The 9386-nt window shown below is 39.8% G+C and overlaps 1 protein-coding gene across 1 annotated transcript in view; it reads left to right on the top strand.

Annotated features, from left to right (window-relative positions):
* Positions 1–9386, top strand: part of LOC128695348 (exostosin-2) — a gene marked incomplete at its 5' end in the record, with an annotated part of 141995 nt that overhangs the window by 19863 nt on the left and 112746 nt on the right. The window lies entirely within an intron of this gene.

The raw sequence follows: 9386 nt of genomic DNA, 5'->3' as shown, positions 1-9386 counted from the left end.
CCTCCTCCTCCTCCTCCTCCTCCTCCTCCCTCCTCCTCCTCCTCCTCCTCCTCCGCCTCCTCCTCCGCCTCCTCCTCCTCCTCCTCCTCCTCCTCCTGCTTGTCTTGTGTGCGAGTGTGTGGCTTATAATTGTTTTGAGTCAGGAGTCGGCAGCTGTCAAAATGACATTGTCTCATTACTCACTCCCCCATACGTTAGCGTCGCTGAGCTCTCAGTAGTAGTAACCAGTTACCAGTAACCAGTGTACCAGTAGATGACTCCTCTACGAACCTGTCTCGCGTGAATCTATCTGTATTCATATTGCTGCTGACCATAGCAGGATTTCAAACACCCCCTCACATATGGGCACTGTGAGTTAGTCAGTCTTACGAGAGAGAGCAAGGAGGCAGGTCACCGGCTGTTTGGCGCCTACCAATACTTACCGTTATAATTATACGGTAAGTATAATTCTATCTCTTTCAATCTGTCTCTCTTTCTATCTGTCTGTCTATCTCTGTCTCACAGGTACACATAAATACAAGTATACATAGTGTAAATTACCTAGGATAACCCAAGAAATCCATATCATGTGGGGTTCGAACACGTGGATAGGGTAAAGAAATACTCACGTAGGCTGGTAGTACGTATAATTATAACGGTAAGTATTGGAGTAGGCGCCAAACAGCCGGTGACCTGCCTCCTTGCTCTCTCTGTAAGACTGGACTAACTCCACAGTGCCCATATGTGAGGGGGTGTTTGAAATCCTGCTATGGTCAGCAGCAATATGAATACAGATAGTGATTCACGCAGAGACGGTTCGTAGTGAGTCATCTACTGGTACACTGGTTACTGGTAACTGGTTACTACTACTGAGAGCTCAGCGGCGCTTAGCGTATGTCGTCGACATACAACTAATACCCCTGAAACTAGTGATGGCAGGTATACAGCTTGGGCTGATTCTATACAATGTCAAAGTACACAACAATTGAACATTATAACATATAAGTAGAACATTGGAATGGAAGCTTACGTGGCTGAAAGCTGTAATGCAATGCTGGTATAATATAGCACAACTCATCGAATGAAACTCAGCGTTGAGATTACACAGTAGAAGTGATAAAAAAAAAAGTTTGATCGATCGATCTGTATTCACGTGATCTCTCGGATTCTGAGGAAGGAATATTTACAAAGAAAGAAGTGTTTAACAGAAAGGCAGATTCGGTGCACTCAAATCTAGACTGTTAACTCTCAGAATTCGGAGAGAACGTGAACACAAAAAAAAAATTCTTGAATACTGATAAGTTGATACTGTAATTATTCATCTATACAGGTTATTTACATTTAACCCCAACTCTGCTAGGGTGAGATTGACATATGCAGAATGGGTGTCATCTCTGGGAGGATTAAACTCTGTAGCACTGGCTAACTCATGCTGTATTTGAGGCAAATCTGAATTGGTAGTTACAAATGATACTTGAGGATTTCTCAATACCTGTCGTGTACGTAGGGAATAACGACATTCAGGTTGATCGTCTGACTGAGTATCAGAGGAAGAGAGTACAGGGTCAGGAGGATTGTCAGAGTCTGTCACATTAGTCTGGGTTGGAACATCATTATCATCACATACTAACTTCATATGATCTAAATGCGATTCTTTATACTGACCAGTACTAATTTCTCTAACCTTATACTTATTACCAGTGATATGTTCAACTACTCGATAAGGACCAACAAACTTTTGATCAAGCTTAGGCATTGCAGACGTTTTGTTAAAGTAAGTCAGCATAACTCTTGAACCTACTTTGATTTTGGATGGCTTCGCTCGAGTGTTTGCGACTCTTGTAAATTCTGCTGTTGATTTATGAAGTGTTTCACGGATTCTTCTAAAAACACTTTGAGCTAAGCTGGTACGAGTTGCTATGAAATCATCAGGGTTGTAATTTGGTTTCGGATTAGAATATAGCAACTCATAAGGCAAACGTTTATCTACACCATACAATGCATAATGTGGAGTGTCACCTATAGAAACATTGTAAGCAGAATTTATAACACACTGCACATCAGGTATAACTTCATCCCAAGTTTCACTGTTGGGATTGACAGTGGCTCTCAAGACATCAAGTACTTTCTTATTGGTTCGTTCCGCTAACCCATTGCTGGCAGGATGATGAGGAACAATGGTGGATTTAGAGATCTTGTACAAGGTGCACAAATTTTCAAGAATCTCATTACAGAATTCACCTCCATTATCTGTTACTAGGGACTTAGGGGTGGTATGCCTGCAGATAATGCGTTCTTTAAACGCTTTAGCTACTGTCTCAGCAGTCTTATCTGCAATAGGAACTAACTCACAATATCTGGTGAAATGGTCTACCATAACACACAGATGTTTGTTGCCTTGGAGGGAACATTGGAAATTAGTTAACAAATCTAGCGCAACTCTTTCCCACGGTTCGCTAGTAGTTGGATACACTTGGATTGGATTAGGGCCATTAGCATTACCTTTATGTTGCATGCAGACACTACATTTCTTAACATACTCAGAAATATCAGTTGCCATACGAGGCCAAAAGTATTTCAATCTGGCTTGTTTTACTGAACGATCCATACCAGGGTGTGCAACACCTGGTACATCGTGAACTAGCTGTAAAGCTACATTCACTAGTGACTGTGGAATTACTAACTGGTATACTCTTCTGCTAGGAGTACCCAACTCGGCTGTTCGATACAGTAATTCTTGGTTCATGACAAAGTCACTGATGGGTGCTGGTGGCTTCACAGTCAGAATAAGATCTTCCTGGAGCAGGAATCGAATCACCAGAACACAAGGGATCGGTTCTTTCTTATTGGAGGAATGAACAAACTCGGTGGAGTGGATGACTCCCCCCGGTTGAAAAAAATTAATGCTATAACACGCAATATGAGCAAGGGAGAACGAATCTACTATCTCAAACTGCAAGCACAGGAGAAAAGAAATGAACACGGTGAACAATGCTGATATTCAATCTGAGTCGCACACAGTGACACGAGGTATCAGCTATAAACTTCACTTACAAACGTTAACAACGTGGAAGTTACTCGAGAAATAACTTCTTACAATGCACTGATTACTGTCAACTAGGATGGGATCACAATCTGAAACACAAGGGACAACAACAACACTCAAGTGAGCACACTAGCCACAGAAACGTCTTTCTGCAACGGCTTGTGGCATCAGCAAGAGATGGCATAACTCGTTGCAAGTAAAGTTCTTCTCAAAGCGTCCCCTGGGAAGGAACGAATACTTGAACAAGTCGCCATCGCAAGGAAAGTAGTCTCAGCACTATCCTGCGTGCATGATATTGTGGCTGGAGTCCAGACAGGAGTGACAGTATTACTAGTGCCTGACCGCTCGGCTACGTTAATAAGTAATTCACGGATCTATAGGAACTTAATCTGAACTTCACATTTCGCAGCACTTTAACAAATCTCAAATACAAGCTGTGAGAACAAACACATTGCTCAAGGGCTAGGTATTGTCTTTCAGTCAGTAAGGGAATGTTGGTACTGTGGACTGATTCATATTGACTTTGACTGGCATGATACACTAAGTGAACATTCAAAAGTGACTGGGACATGATTTCAGGGAACTTACTCAAGGGCATAAGGCAAAAAAAAAATAGAGAAATGACACAGTAAGCTTAAGTGGAAGAAAATGCTTAACAATTCTGCATAAGTAATAAAAAAATGTCTAAGATACACTGCAAAAGGAAGGACAACTCAATGTAAAGAACTGTTAGCCAAAATAAAAATTACATTGAAATTTACAAGTAAAAATATTACTGGAGACTGAATTAAATGCAAAATGAGCTGTCTTTACTCTTGCTAATAAAGAAATTAACTAATAAAATTTTAAATCAATGTAAAAAGTATAAAATAAAATTACTAAATTGTATGCAACGAGAGATAACTGGGAAATTTAAATATTTTCTAAGAATGCATAAACAAAATTAAAATATAATGCAAAGACAACATCAGGAAAATTAATAAAATGAAAAACAAGATGCAATAATGAACTGAGAATAATAATGCATAAAAATGTCAATAAAAGAAAATAATTCACTGCAGAACAAGTTCAACAAAATAATTCACTGCAGAACAAGTGCAACAAAATAAGGTGTAGAAATAATCAGTGCAATAATAAAGTCTCACTGGGAAAACTCAGGTTAAATAATAAAATAATATGAAGAAAAACTGATTGAACACTTTAAATCTTAATTGTAAATTAGACAAAACAATTTACTCAAACAGAGTAAAGAAAACACTTTACATTAAAAAGAAAATGACGCTAAGAGTGAATTTGTTCAAAGAAATATGAAAAATATGAATAAAAATAAAACAAGGAACAAAACGCAAGTGAAACACTTACAAGTGGCAGGGCACACAACACTTAATCACGTATTCAGGGGGGCAACAGAACGGCCCTGTGCTCTCTCACTGCCACGCACTTCTCACCACTCACAAAGGTGGCTTGTAAGCCACTCTATGCCACAGGGATGGTGAAGAATACTCTTAGCATCCAACTGAGAGCACAAAGCGATACATGAAACAATACTTCAGAGGAACTTGCGTGGCTTACTTCTCTCTCTCTGCTGGGTTAGAAGCCGGGTTGGCTGACTGGCTTAACCCACGAGAATGGCTGACTGGAAGACGGGTAACGATGCACACAGCATGAAGGAGCAGGTGGATGACAGGAGACAGGCTGGATGGTAGGCTGAGGCAGGCTGACTAGCATTCACTTCCACAGTCTGGCTTACTGACTGGCTTAATTGCAAAATCCGGGTCAACCCCTCGGAGATTGAAGCAATTAGCACACGAACTAAGCCAGGAAGCTTGAAAAATGGCTGCAACAGGCTTGCAGGCTGGAGTACACAGGGTGGAGGTGGTGAGGGGAGCGAGTAGCTGGAGATGGCTGAGACGGTTCACCTTTTGACCCGCCGGCTACTCACAAACAGTCTTCTAACGTCTTGAAATACCCTTAAAAAAGCTTAAATCCACGCTCCCACACCGTTGCTACCATTTATCATGTGGGGTTCGAACACGTGGATAGGGTAAAGAAATACTCACATAGGCTGGTAGTACGTATAATTATAACGATAAGTATTGGTAGGCTCCAAACAGCCGGTGACCTGCCTCCTTGCTCTCTCTCGTAAGACTGACTAACTCACAGTGCCCATATGTGAGGGGGTGTTTGAAGTCCTGCTATGGTCAGCAGCAATATGAATACAGACAGTGATTCACGCAGAGACGGTTGGTAGTGAGTCATCTACTGGTACACTGGTTACTGGTAAGTGGTTACTACTACTGAGATCCAGACAAAGTGCTATACTCTGCTTGAAGATGTGAGTAAACGTGATGACACAGTCTTGTGGCTCTCTCTGAGACAGAGAGCTAGATGGACAGACAGGGATTTTGACAGACAGACAAATAGACAGACAGAAATGTTTGTGTACCAGCAAAAACAAAGGGAGGGCGATGTTCATCTAATCTTTTCTTATCAGCTCCACCCTCGTTTACGCTCATCAAAGTCAGCTCTTATCAGATGTTATCTCCCCTTATCTTGTCACTGTCATAGGGTGGACTTTTTTTTTTCTTGCTTCAATGGAACAATATTATTACATCTTCTTCTTCTTCCTCCTCCTCCTCCTCCTCTTCCTCTTCCTCCTCCTCTTCCTCTTCCTCTTCCTCTTCCTCCTCCTCTTCCTCCCCTCCTCCTCCTCTTCCTCCCCTCCTCCTCCTCCTCTTCTTCCTCCTCATCCTCCATTGCTTTTGGTCTCAAACTCCTCCAAATCATGAATTTGATCTTCACTGACACTTCTATCTGTGTTAGAGCATCACTTGGGAAAAGAAGAGTCCCAGATTTGCTGGGGAATCACATATTTCTTACCGCTAGACATGCTGAAAAAGGACAACTGAAATGGCATTCCTACAATGCACCACTGGCTCCCCGATTTTTTTTATATGGTGCACATGGAGACCCATTCTCTCACATGTGGGCCTACCAGCTTTCTCCTGCTTGATTTGAAGCCGCTAGAATTTATGCGTATAAATACGTCAGAAACAGTGGCGCGTAAGACGTATATATACGGCGTAAACAGTCAAAGGGTTAAAGTGCAGGCATTGTACTTCCCATTTCCAGGACTCAAATCCAACTATATGAAAATAACCAGTTTCCCTGAATCCCTTCACTAAATATTACCCTGCTCACACTCCAACAGATCGTCAGGTCCCAAATACCATTCGTCTCCATTCACTCCTATCTAACACGCTCACGCACGCTTGCTGAAAGTCCAAGCTCCTCGCCCACAAAACCTCCTTTACCCTCTCTCTCCAACCCTTTCAAGGACGACCCCTACCTCGCCTTCCTTCCCCTATAGATTTATATGCTTTCCATGTCATTCTACTTTGATCCATTCTCTCTAAATGACCAAGCCACCTCAACAGCCCCTCTTCTGCCCTCTGACTAATACTTTTATTAACTCCACACCTTTTCCATATTTCCACACTTCGAATTTTCTGCATAATATTTACACCATACATTACCCTTAGGCAGGACATCTCCACTGCCTCCAACCATCTCCTCGCTTTTGCATTTACCACCCAAGCTTCACATCCATATAAGAGTGTTAGTACTACTATACTTTCATACATTCCCTTTTTTGCCTCCATAGATAAAGTTTTTTGACTCCACATATACCTCAACGCACCACTCACCTTTTTTCCCTCATCAATTCTATGATTAACCTCATCCTTCATAAATCCATCCGCCGACACTTCAACTCCCAAGTATCTGAAAACATTCACTTCTTCCATACTCCTCCTCCCCAATTTGATATCCAATTTTTCTTTATCTAAATCATTTGATACCCTCATCACCTATATATATAATATATATAATATACATATATAATAATAATGTACTACATATAATAATTATAATAATAGATGGCTTCAAAAGGCCTTCACTAGATGGCAGTGTTTACCAAAACAAAGAGGGAGCGGTTGTGGCCGCCTCCATCTGTTACATAATGACATATTTTATTCATTCTAGAGTATATATCATGTTTCTATGTTATTTATATTGTTTATTATGTCATATTAGATGAACTGTGATATATAAATAAGCCATATAGATGATATTAACGAAATTATTCATGAAGTATTTTGCCCGGTCTCCTGACAAACTCTTGTCCACCGCCGACACCGCCCATACTACTACATGAATGACACATTTTATTCATTCTAGAGTATATATCATGTTTCTATGTTATGTATATTGTTTGTTATGTCATATTTGATGAACTGTGATAGATAAATAAGCAGTATAGATGATATTAGAAAAATTATTCAAGAAGTATTTTGTCCAGTCTCCAGACAAAATCATCTGCCGACGATACAACTACATGAACAACATATTTTATTTACATTGTTTATTATGTCAGATGAATTGTGATAGATAAATAAGCCATAGAGTTGTTATTAGGGAAATTACTGAAGTACAGAATTCCACTGGAAGGATTAATTGCATTTCAGTTAATTTAAATGAGGAAAATTGACTCCACCAATGAGCAAATCCAGTTGCGAGCAAGGTCACAGAGTGGATTAACCCTTTGGGGGTTGCCAGGCCCTCTCAGAGACTTGTTCTCAGGGTCACCAAAATTTTAAAAAAAAATTATTTTTTTGTGAAAAGATAGAGAATCTTTTCCCGATGATAATGACACCAAAAGTATGAGATTTGATGGAAAACTTACGGAATTATGCTCTCGCGAAGTTAGTGGTCTCGACGATGTTTACGCATCGGCGATTTTGCCCACTTTGAGCCCTATTTTCGGCCAATTCCAATGTACCAGTCGACAAAAATCATAGCTATTTCGCTAGAACTCCATTTTTTCTATCGAATGAGTACAAGAAACCACCCATTTACCATTTTCAACTATCCAGTAAAGTGGTCAGAATTTAGCAATTTTGCCAATTTCACACAAATTTCAAAAGATGCCAATTTCCCAATAGGGTCCAGAATAAACAAGAAAGACATTCTTGGCACTAAAATAACAAGTTCTCTGTTTGTTAGTCACATCCCCAGGCCCCTCTTATATTTCTTTGGCTTTCCACTTTGAATTTTTATTCTCACAAAAAACAGAAGATTTACTGTTATGCAGACTACTGCATTAGTGTAGAAATGGTATAAATAATATCAGCGCACTTGTGAAAGACTATTAGACTTACCAGTTGACGTGTATTGGACGCTTGGAATGATTTGTTTACTTTTGAACTTTGGTAAAAATCAAGTATTTCTGCTAATTTGAGCTCAATTTCTAAGTACTTTTCATTGTAAAACCAGTCAAAATCATCTCAATTTCTGTAAGATATCTTCCATTCTATAAAATGAGACCAAGAAAACTAGAATACAACAATAAATACCATATGAAAATACAGTGCAAAGTCGCTGTTTTAATCCAAAAACACGGTCAAAGTTTTTTTTTTTCTCATTACGCACTGTGTGCTGCAGGATTTTTTTTTATACTGCGCACACTGACCACATAGACCCATTCTTTCATATGTAGGCCTACCAGCTTTCTCTCACTAGATTTGAGGGCGCTAGAATTTAGGCGTACTAGTACGTCAAAAACCCTGGGGCGTAAACCGTACTAGTATGGCCGAAACCCTCAAAGGGTTAAACTTACAAGTAGAGGTTCCTCTGTATATTAATTACAAGGAAGGCCACATGCCTGCCTAGACATTTTGAGCAAACTAATCCTAATTCTTACTCTATATTGGCACAGGTTATGGAGCAGTACATTTTAATATACTGCCTTATTGCATATTGATATAAAAGTTAGGTAACTGAAGTGATTAATTAGAATTTTAATAGTGAGGTAGTACAAAACATATAACAATATTTCAATTAGTAAATTTAGTAATGGGAATGGTGTTGTCTTGGCATGATATACTGTTTCTATTAAAGCTCCTATATTGGGAGAGTATCTTAGTCAAAGTTAGGACTAACTTAAGATTGATTAGGGAATAGCTATACAGTGGTACTTCGAGTTATGAACTTAATTCATTCCAGAAGACTGTTTGAGTGCCGATACCAAACAAATTTGTTCCCAAAAGAGGAGGAATAACATCTTGTAGGAGTGAGGAAGAGCCAGTTGTGAGTGTGGGGGAAGTTCGTGAGGCAGTAGGTAAAATGAAAGGGGGTAAGGCAGCCGGGATTGATGGGATAAAGATAGAAATGTTAAAAGCAGGTGGGGATATAGTTTTGGAGTGGTTGGTGCAATTATTTAATAAATGTATGGAAGAGGGTAAGGTACCTAGGGATAGGCAGACAGCGTGTATAGTTCCTTTGTATAAAGGCAAAGGGGATA

Source organism: Cherax quadricarinatus, unplaced genomic scaffold (genome assembly GCF_038502225.1).
Source record: "Cherax quadricarinatus isolate ZL_2023a unplaced genomic scaffold, ASM3850222v1 Contig570, whole genome shotgun sequence".
NCBI lineage: Eukaryota > Metazoa > Arthropoda > Malacostraca > Decapoda > Parastacidae > Cherax > Cherax quadricarinatus.
This window is presented reverse-complemented; position numbering and strand designations above follow the sequence as displayed.